Consider the following 8,437-nt stretch of genomic DNA (forward strand, 5'->3'; position numbering starts at 1 on the left):
TGATGCATCTTCTGGAAGCTACCTTTCAACTGACTAGGATTTTATTTATTTATTTATTTATTTATTTATTTATTTATTTATTTATTTTTGAGAGAGAGAGAGAGAGAGCATGTGGTGCCCACAAGTGGGGAGAGGGGACCAGAGGGAGAAGTAATCCCAGGCAGGCTCCATGCCCAGTGTGGAGCCCATCATGGGGCTCAATCCCACAACCCTGAGATAATGACTAAAGTCAAAATCAAGAGTTGAGGCTTAACCAACCCAGCCATCCAGGCATCCTTCAACTGACTAGGATTATCAACAACTGCCTCCCAGCCTGCAGAGTTTAGTTATCAGTGAACCCATGTTTTTCATTTCAGTCTCTTGTTTTATGGAAAGCAGTATAAACGGCTTACACTCCTTTTGTGTTTTTCATTACATGTGTTAAATAGAGATTCGTGCTTTGTTTTGTGTTTAATGAGTGTATTTGCAAAATTATTGTGGTTTTACGTCCTCTATTATAGATTATAGACCTGTGATTAGAATATTCCAATTTCCTACTAAAGAAAACCTCAAGATGCCATGATTTGTGTTATATGCCTCACTTAGCTGGCAGTAATAGAAGTGAGCTCGGAAGTTGCAAACAATGTTTTTACTCCTACGAATCATAACATTTCAGGGCTAGAGAGGAGACAGAACTTGGAGGTCTGTATTGTAAAATCAATAGTAATAATGTCAACACACCTTAGCTAGAAAGAAAATATCTTCTGTCTTGTAAGGAGAGGAAAGTGCTTTTCACCTAGTTTTAACTTAATGACTTCCTGTTGTAGCTGTTGAATTTTAAGTGACAAATTTTGCCCTTCCATTTTCAGACTGGATGAAGGAATTTGGCATTTACCATATCTGTAACTCAACCAAATTTTAGTGATAAATATGTGGTATTTCAGATAACATGTTTAATGAGCTCCTGGATGTTTCAAATAAAATATGCTATCTTTTCTTTTGTGTATGGATTTTATTGCTAGTTGAAAACTCTGAACACCTCTCCTGTTCTTCTTTTTCTCTTCCATCCTTACCCTTCACTCTGGAAGCCTTTTAGTGAAGGTGCACATCTGCTGCCATAAACACACAAATTAGCACATCAATGTTTCTGATGAAAAAAAAGTCAGTGTAATAAGAGAATGTTTTGAAAGCAAGCCAGTTTGTCAGTAAATTATAAGCTTCATTACCATAAAACTCTAACAAATAGAACCCACATCTCATTAACTGAAAGCACAATATGACTGCAGCAATATTCATCTCCCCAAAGAGTGCTTATCCATAGGAAAAAAAGATAAAAGTTTTGCTTGGAGCTGCTGCTAATGACAGCATTAACTTTATTTATTAAAGAATGTCTAAGCATTTTGCAAATGTATATTTATCCCCTCCCCCACCTTTTTTTTCTGATTAAGCATAGTGACTGGTCATACAGTACAAGAGTTATACGACAGCCAAATTCATTCTACTTTAACACCATTCTAATTTTGCTCTGCTAAGAATTGAGACCATTTTTTCCAGGCACTGCTTCTAACTGTCTATGGATGGTACAATTCTTCCACATTACGTTTAAGGCCAAAATTCCATATGCCATTTAGTTCCCTGATGAGTTGGTCTCTATAAAGGCAAAGGAAAAGGAATTCACTTCACTACATTTTGTGAAATAGAAACTTACTTTCAAATATAGTGTTCTATCATTTTGCAAGTGCTTGGGTCACCCCAAACCAACTTCTAATTAAGTTATTTTGTCCTGATTTGGTAAACACAATTCTTTAATAACTATGCTATTGTGTGTGTGGTTCTGTATGTTTAAAAATATTTTTAAGGAACACCTGGGTTGCTCATCAGTTGAACGTCTGCTTTCAGCTCAGGGCATGGTCCCAGAGTCTCAGGATTGAGTCCCACATCAGGCTCTTTGCAGGGAGGCCTGCATTTCCCTCTGCCTATGTCTCTGCTTCTTTCTGTGTGTCTCTCATGAATAAATAAAGTCTTTAAAAATATACATATTTTTAAAAATCTAAGAAAGCAAAATTATTTGTAGTAAATTTTTTGCTATAGAGTACCAGTTTCAGAAAAAAAGACCTAATTCCAAATAGTTCAAACTGCTAAACAGTGCCACTTTCAGAAAGGAGAACTAATCCCAAATTAATTAAGTAATTAGGCTGGCAGAAGAGAACACGGAGTAATGAGGAGTAAAGGCACTGCCTGTATAAGATGAGTAAGAATGGTTGTTTAGTCAACTATTTAATTAGAGACCAAGTTTGCGAAAATAGTAGGGTAAGAGTTTAAATGACATGATGTCTTGGATTTGCTTAAAAATACTCTAGGAAAAAAAGGAGAGGGATGATGAATAGATGAAACAATATTGGGAAAAAATGTTAACTGTTGAGACTGGGTGATGAGTCTATAGGAATTCTCTATACTATTCTCTTTACCTATGTGAATGCTTAAATTTTTCATAATTTAAATTTTATTTTATTTTTTAAAGTTTTTTTTTTTAATTTATTTATTCATGAGAGATACAGAGAGAGAGAGAGGCAGAGACGCAGGCAGAGGGAGAAGCAGACTCCATGCAGGGAGCCCGCGACAGAACTCAATTCTGGGACCCTGAAATCACATCCTGAGCCAAAGGCAGACGCTCAACTGCTGAGCCACCCAGGGATCCCACATAATTTAAATTTTAAGCAGAAAAAGTATTTTAAAGCACATTGTGTAAGCAGATGTAACCTCCTCTCTGTTTTCTATTATGCAAGGAAACCAGGAAAGGCTGAGGGAGAGTCAGTGTTGTGGAGGGAAAGTTCTGTTGTGTTTCATTATCAGAGCAGGAATTGAATCCTGAATATGCCAGCTATTAGCTTTATGGCTTTCTACAAATCTCTGAGCATACTTCTTCATTTATAAAATGGGCATGATTATTCATACATCACAAAGTAATTGAAGATTAACTAGATAAGGTATGTGCACATAAGTGCTACATAAATGCTCTTTTCCTTTACCTAGAAATAAGATTGCTGAGTAAGAAGTAAGACAGCAATCTTAAAAATAAAGAAAAACAAAAATACACAGTTTTAATTAGAATTTCAGACAAGAGAATAATTTTTAATATAAGTACGACACTTGATATATTTAGGGCAGAAGGAGACCACCTTATTTGATAATAAAATATGACTAAGTATCTATATATTTGAACTGGCAACCATGTCTGAAAGGAATACTTTAATAAGTTAAACAGTCTTTCAAAGCCTTGCTAATGAAAAGCCTTGCCAGAGTAGAGTGTTAGCTATAGTATTCGGTTAGCACGTAATTGAATATTTGGCATGAAGAAAACAGAAGGAAACTAATAAGGGAGATTTTTAGCATAGTGATAACAACTCAGAAATATAAACAACTCCAAGTCTCCAAGGGCTAAATATTGCTTGAGATTATCCATAAATAAAGAGCAGGAGAAAAAGAATGAGCATTTAGAAACCTGGGTTCCCAAAAATGTTACAACACAAGAAGTTTCTGACTTTAGGGGAAAGGAAAACAATGTGTTTGTTTGCTTGCTTGCTTTTATTAAAGCTATTTAATGTTTTTTTTTTTCAAATGGTGTTTTTGATTAACAACATGACTTGGCAATTTTGTTAAATGTGTGTGTCTCTGTCTCTGGCCATTTCTTTCTCTCACACGTTTCTAACTCCTCTTTTCCTTCTACTGTTCAATAGTTCGTTGTTTCTTCAGTATGTTACTTCAGTTTCTATATGTATTTTACTAGAAATACATCTCAATGTTCTTAACATTCTTTTTGAATTTTAACAATATTTTTTTAGAGCATGGCCTTAGAACCATAAAATGATGTAACTGAAATCCTCAGGAAGCAATGCCTAAAAAAGATTTGGATCCAAGGTTTTACTTACCAAATAAAGGAGTATCATCTCAAGTGAAACTAATATAAATGCTTCTCTATTCTATGTCTAGTATTACTATTTCTCATGGGGACATAGTTAAAATATTCAATCCTATCTAAAGCAAATCAAATCCATACACATATTAAAGTTAGAATTTTTAAATGGCAAAAAACCAAACAGCTTTTAAAGAAAGCTTCTTTAAAAAAAGTTCACTTGAAGTTTTATGCACATTTATGAACTGCTGTAGAAGTAAAATGCACAAAATTTTGAGCTGATACGCAAATTTAAAATGCAGATTCACACGCAAAAAAAATGCCCATTCACTTAGTGAATCTCTGTTATAAAGTATTGTTGTGTGAAATTTTAGTTTGCCCATATCCAGACATAAATTTACAATTGCTTTTTTTTTTTTAATTAATTTTTATTGGTGTTCAATTTACCAACATACAGAAAAACACCCAGTGCTCATCCCGTCAAGTGTCCACCTCAGTGCCCGTCACCCATTCCCCTCCAACACCCGCCCTCCTCCCCCCTTCCACCACCCCTAGTTCGTTTCCCCGAGTTAGGAGTCTTTATGTTCTGTCTCCCTTCCTGATATTTCCCAACATTTCTTCTCCCTTCCTTTATATTCCCTTTCACTATTATTTATATTCCCCAAATGAATGAGAACATACACTGCTTGTCCTTCTCCACAATTGCTTTTTATTTGTTTCATATGATATTAGATGTTTCTTCCTGCATGTTGCCTTTACACTTCACATATATGTTTTGTTCCCCTTGAGGGAGAATATATATATTTTCCTTCTTTTATAACACTTTAGAAACACTTAGCGTATTACCAAAAACTGCACAGAATGATTTTGAAATATCAAGTAATGTTATATTGCTTTTCTTTTTTAATCTTTTTTTTATTTATTATAGTCACACAGAGAGAGAGAGACAGAGACATAGGCAGAGGGAGAAGCAGGCTCCATACACTGGAAGCCCGACGTGGGATTCGATCCCGGGTCTCCAGGATCGCGCCCTGGGCCAAAGGCAGGCGCTAAACCGCTGCGCCACCCAGGGTTCCCTGTTATATTGCTTTTCTTAAGTAGTCACATAACATCTAGCATATAAAGATCAATTCTTTAAACCAGACCCAGACTAAAGTGAGACAAAGGAGGCATATCGGATGCAGGTTCAAGGAGACTAGCATTCTCAGTAAAGGTATGGCACTTTTGTGATTCTGAGACCTGTTATAACACCCTCTCAAATTTTGCACCCAAGCTGCCTCACTTGCCTAACCTTATTTCAGGCTCTGTCTTTAAAAGTGTCAGCATGCCTGGGCACCTAGGTGGCTCAGTTGGTTGAGTATCTGACTCTTGATTTCCACTCCAGTCATGATCTCAGAGTCGTGAGATGGAGCCTTTCCTCAGTCTCCATGCTTACCCCAGGGGAGTCTATTTCTCTTCCTCTTCCTCTGCCCCTCTCCCTGCTCTCTCTCTCCCTCTATCTCTTAAAGAAATAAATCATTAAAAATAAGTAAAAGTGCCAGCATGCCTATAATAGTACTCGTATGTTAAAGTTCCATTTTGGATGGGATGCCTGGGTGGCTCAGCAGTTGAGCACCTGCCTTCGGCCTGGGATGTGATCCTGGAGTCATAGGATCGAGTCCCACATCAGGCTCCCTGAATGGAGCCTGCTTCTCTCTCTGCCTATGTCTCTGCCTCTCTCTGTGTGTGTCTCTCATGAATAAATAAATAAAATATTTTAAAAAATAAAAATAAAAAAATAAAGTTCCATTTTGAAAAAAAAAAAAGAAAAAAATCTTATGAAAACTTTAAGTGGAGTATATCAAGGAACTTTGCCTGAATAAGGCACAGTTTTTCTCCAGCAGGTATCACAGTCATGCCTAAACATCTGTTCACCTTTGCCATCTGCTTTCAGCTTCTTGACATAGGACTATTTTCTGATTGCCACCTGCTTTTGCAGCTCATGCTTAAAGCCTTGTCATCCTTTACCAATTCTTGCTACTCCTCTGGGACCAAGAGTAAGATAGAAGAAATTCTTGGTATTCTTAAGATATTATATTTGAATATATCTTTGGCTTTTTTTCCTTTTCTCAGATTTTTTCTTCATAGTCAAGATGTTTGACATCCCATACTAAAATTTTAACAATATTTATTCGTAAGTGTTAAAGTGAAGATAATAATGCAATTACAAATAGCATGATGACAATAAACCCTCAATGTCATTACTGACCCATTCATACTTAGCAAAATGTTGGATTAGCTTCTAAGTAAAAAGTTACAACACACTTCCTTCTTAATATTCTTTCTATGCAGTAGAGAAGTACTCAGGAAAATAAGTTGAAACTAATTCTTGCAAACTAAGACTGAAGCTATGCTCTTGCTATTATTACCATGAGAGGGAAAATAAAAGCTATTATGATGGCATAATATAACTTTGTTATGTCATAAAATAATAGTATAGTAAAAGTATGTATCTGTGATGATTTTTAAAAATAGCATGAAGCAGGGGTGTCTGGGTGGCTCAGTCAGTTAAGCTTTGAACTTTTGATTTCATCTTAGGTAACAATTTCAGAGTCCCAAGATGGAGCCCGACGTGGGACTCGATCCCGGGTCTCCAGGATCACAACCTGGGCCAAAGGCAGTACTAAACCGCTGAGCCAACCTTGTTGCCCAATTGTTTTAATTAATTAATTATTGTTTAAATTTTTCCAACTTTGTTCATTGGGAACTCTTTCAATGGAATACTATGTTCCTTTGGCATACTTCCATTACTGTCCCTTTTTCTTTTTCTTTTTCTTTTTCTTTCTTTCTTATTTATTTATTTATTTTTTTACTTTTCTTCTTCTTCTTCTTCTTTTTTTTTTTTTTTTTTTTTTTTTTTGTACTTCATTTCATTCTGGCAGTATAAGGTGCTCTAGTTTCATCATGTACATTTCCTGTTTGAGTCTCCAGTCAGCTGTATCTCCAAGGAGCCCTGTTTCCCTTACTGGAGAATGACTTTAAAAAACAAGATCTAGATACTACATGTGATCATCGATACTGGGGTATTGTTCCTTCTTGGCCCCCTCAGTTGACAAAGCAAGGGGATATATATGTGTATAATAAAGAATGTGTATATAAATATTTAAAATATTTCTATATGCAACCATTTATCTGTATTGTTAATTTAACATCAGTTCATGCTGATATCTCCTATTCTAATCCTTTACCACATGCATCATTTTAGCCTCCTTCCTGTGCTTAACTGTCAACTCCCTCTCTGATAGTGACAAACCTGGTTCCCACCATTTGCCATCTATTTACTTAACTGTTCAATTCCCGTGTATGTGCATAAAAATATCAGAATTATTAACCCATACAACCATGGGAAAGTAATTTATCAATTACAGCTTAGTGTTTCTGTTCAGGTCCTTTTGCCTTTAGTCTTACAGAATCCACTCATTTCCAAAGCTACTTAGGTCTGAAACTTATTCCTCCACCTCTTATAGTGAGATTGTTTTGTACAGTAGTAATATAGTTATCTGGTTTTGCCACATTTTGCGTTCCATCCTGGGATTCCCCTGAAATCACAAAGGATGTTTTTAAATTTTCATACTTTAAAATCACCTCCTTGTGCTCTAGAATTTAATGGATTTTGACAAAAAGATAGTGCTATGTACCCACACTTAAGAATATCATATCCAGGGATGCCTGGGTGGCTCAGTGGTTGAGCGTCTGCCTTTGGCTCAGGGTGTGAGCCCTGAGGGGAGCCTGCTTCTCCCTCTGCCTGTGTCTCTACCCCTCTCTCTGTGTCTCTCATGAATAAATAAATAAACCTTTTTTTTAAACAAAGAATATCATATCCAGTAGTTCTTCCATTCTCAACAATTCCCTGTGCTTCACCTGTTCAAGCCTCTTCAATTCCCTGCAATCCTCTGATAACCCCTGATTTTTATTATCTTTATAGTTTTGACTTTTACAGTCTGTCATATAATAGAAATCATATCATATGTAACGTTCTCTGGTTTAACTGGTTTAAAAATTTTAATTGGTTTGCTTGTTTTCTCATATTTGAGCATTGTATATTTTGTGTTCTTTGTATATTTTTATACAAGTCCTTTATCAAATACATTTTCCAAATTTTTTCTCCAGGCTTTGGCTTGTCTTTTCATTCCCCTAATAGTATTCTTTTGCAAAACAGATTTTAATTTTAAGAAAGTCTGATTTATCAATTTGTTCTTGATTATGCTTCTGATGTTGGTTCTGAAAACACAGCACCACACACAGTTTGTTTACATTTTATTCTACTTTTTTTCTCAGAGTTTTGTAGGTTCGTTTTTTTGTTTTGTTTCGTTTTTGTTTTTGTTTTTTGTACTTTGTGCTCTATTTTGATATCAGTTTTTGAAAGGTGTTGTGTTTTTTGTTCATTTTTATGGATATCCAATTTTTCCAGCACCACTTGTTTAAAAGTGTGTTCTATGTTTTCTGTATATTAAAATGTTTTGATACCTTAAAAAACCTTTCATGTCGAGGAGAGACTGTCTCTCC

This window comes from Vulpes vulpes, chromosome X (assembly GCF_048418805.1).
Source record: "Vulpes vulpes isolate BD-2025 chromosome X, VulVul3, whole genome shotgun sequence".
NCBI classification, from domain to species: Eukaryota; Metazoa; Chordata; class Mammalia; order Carnivora; family Canidae; genus Vulpes; species Vulpes vulpes.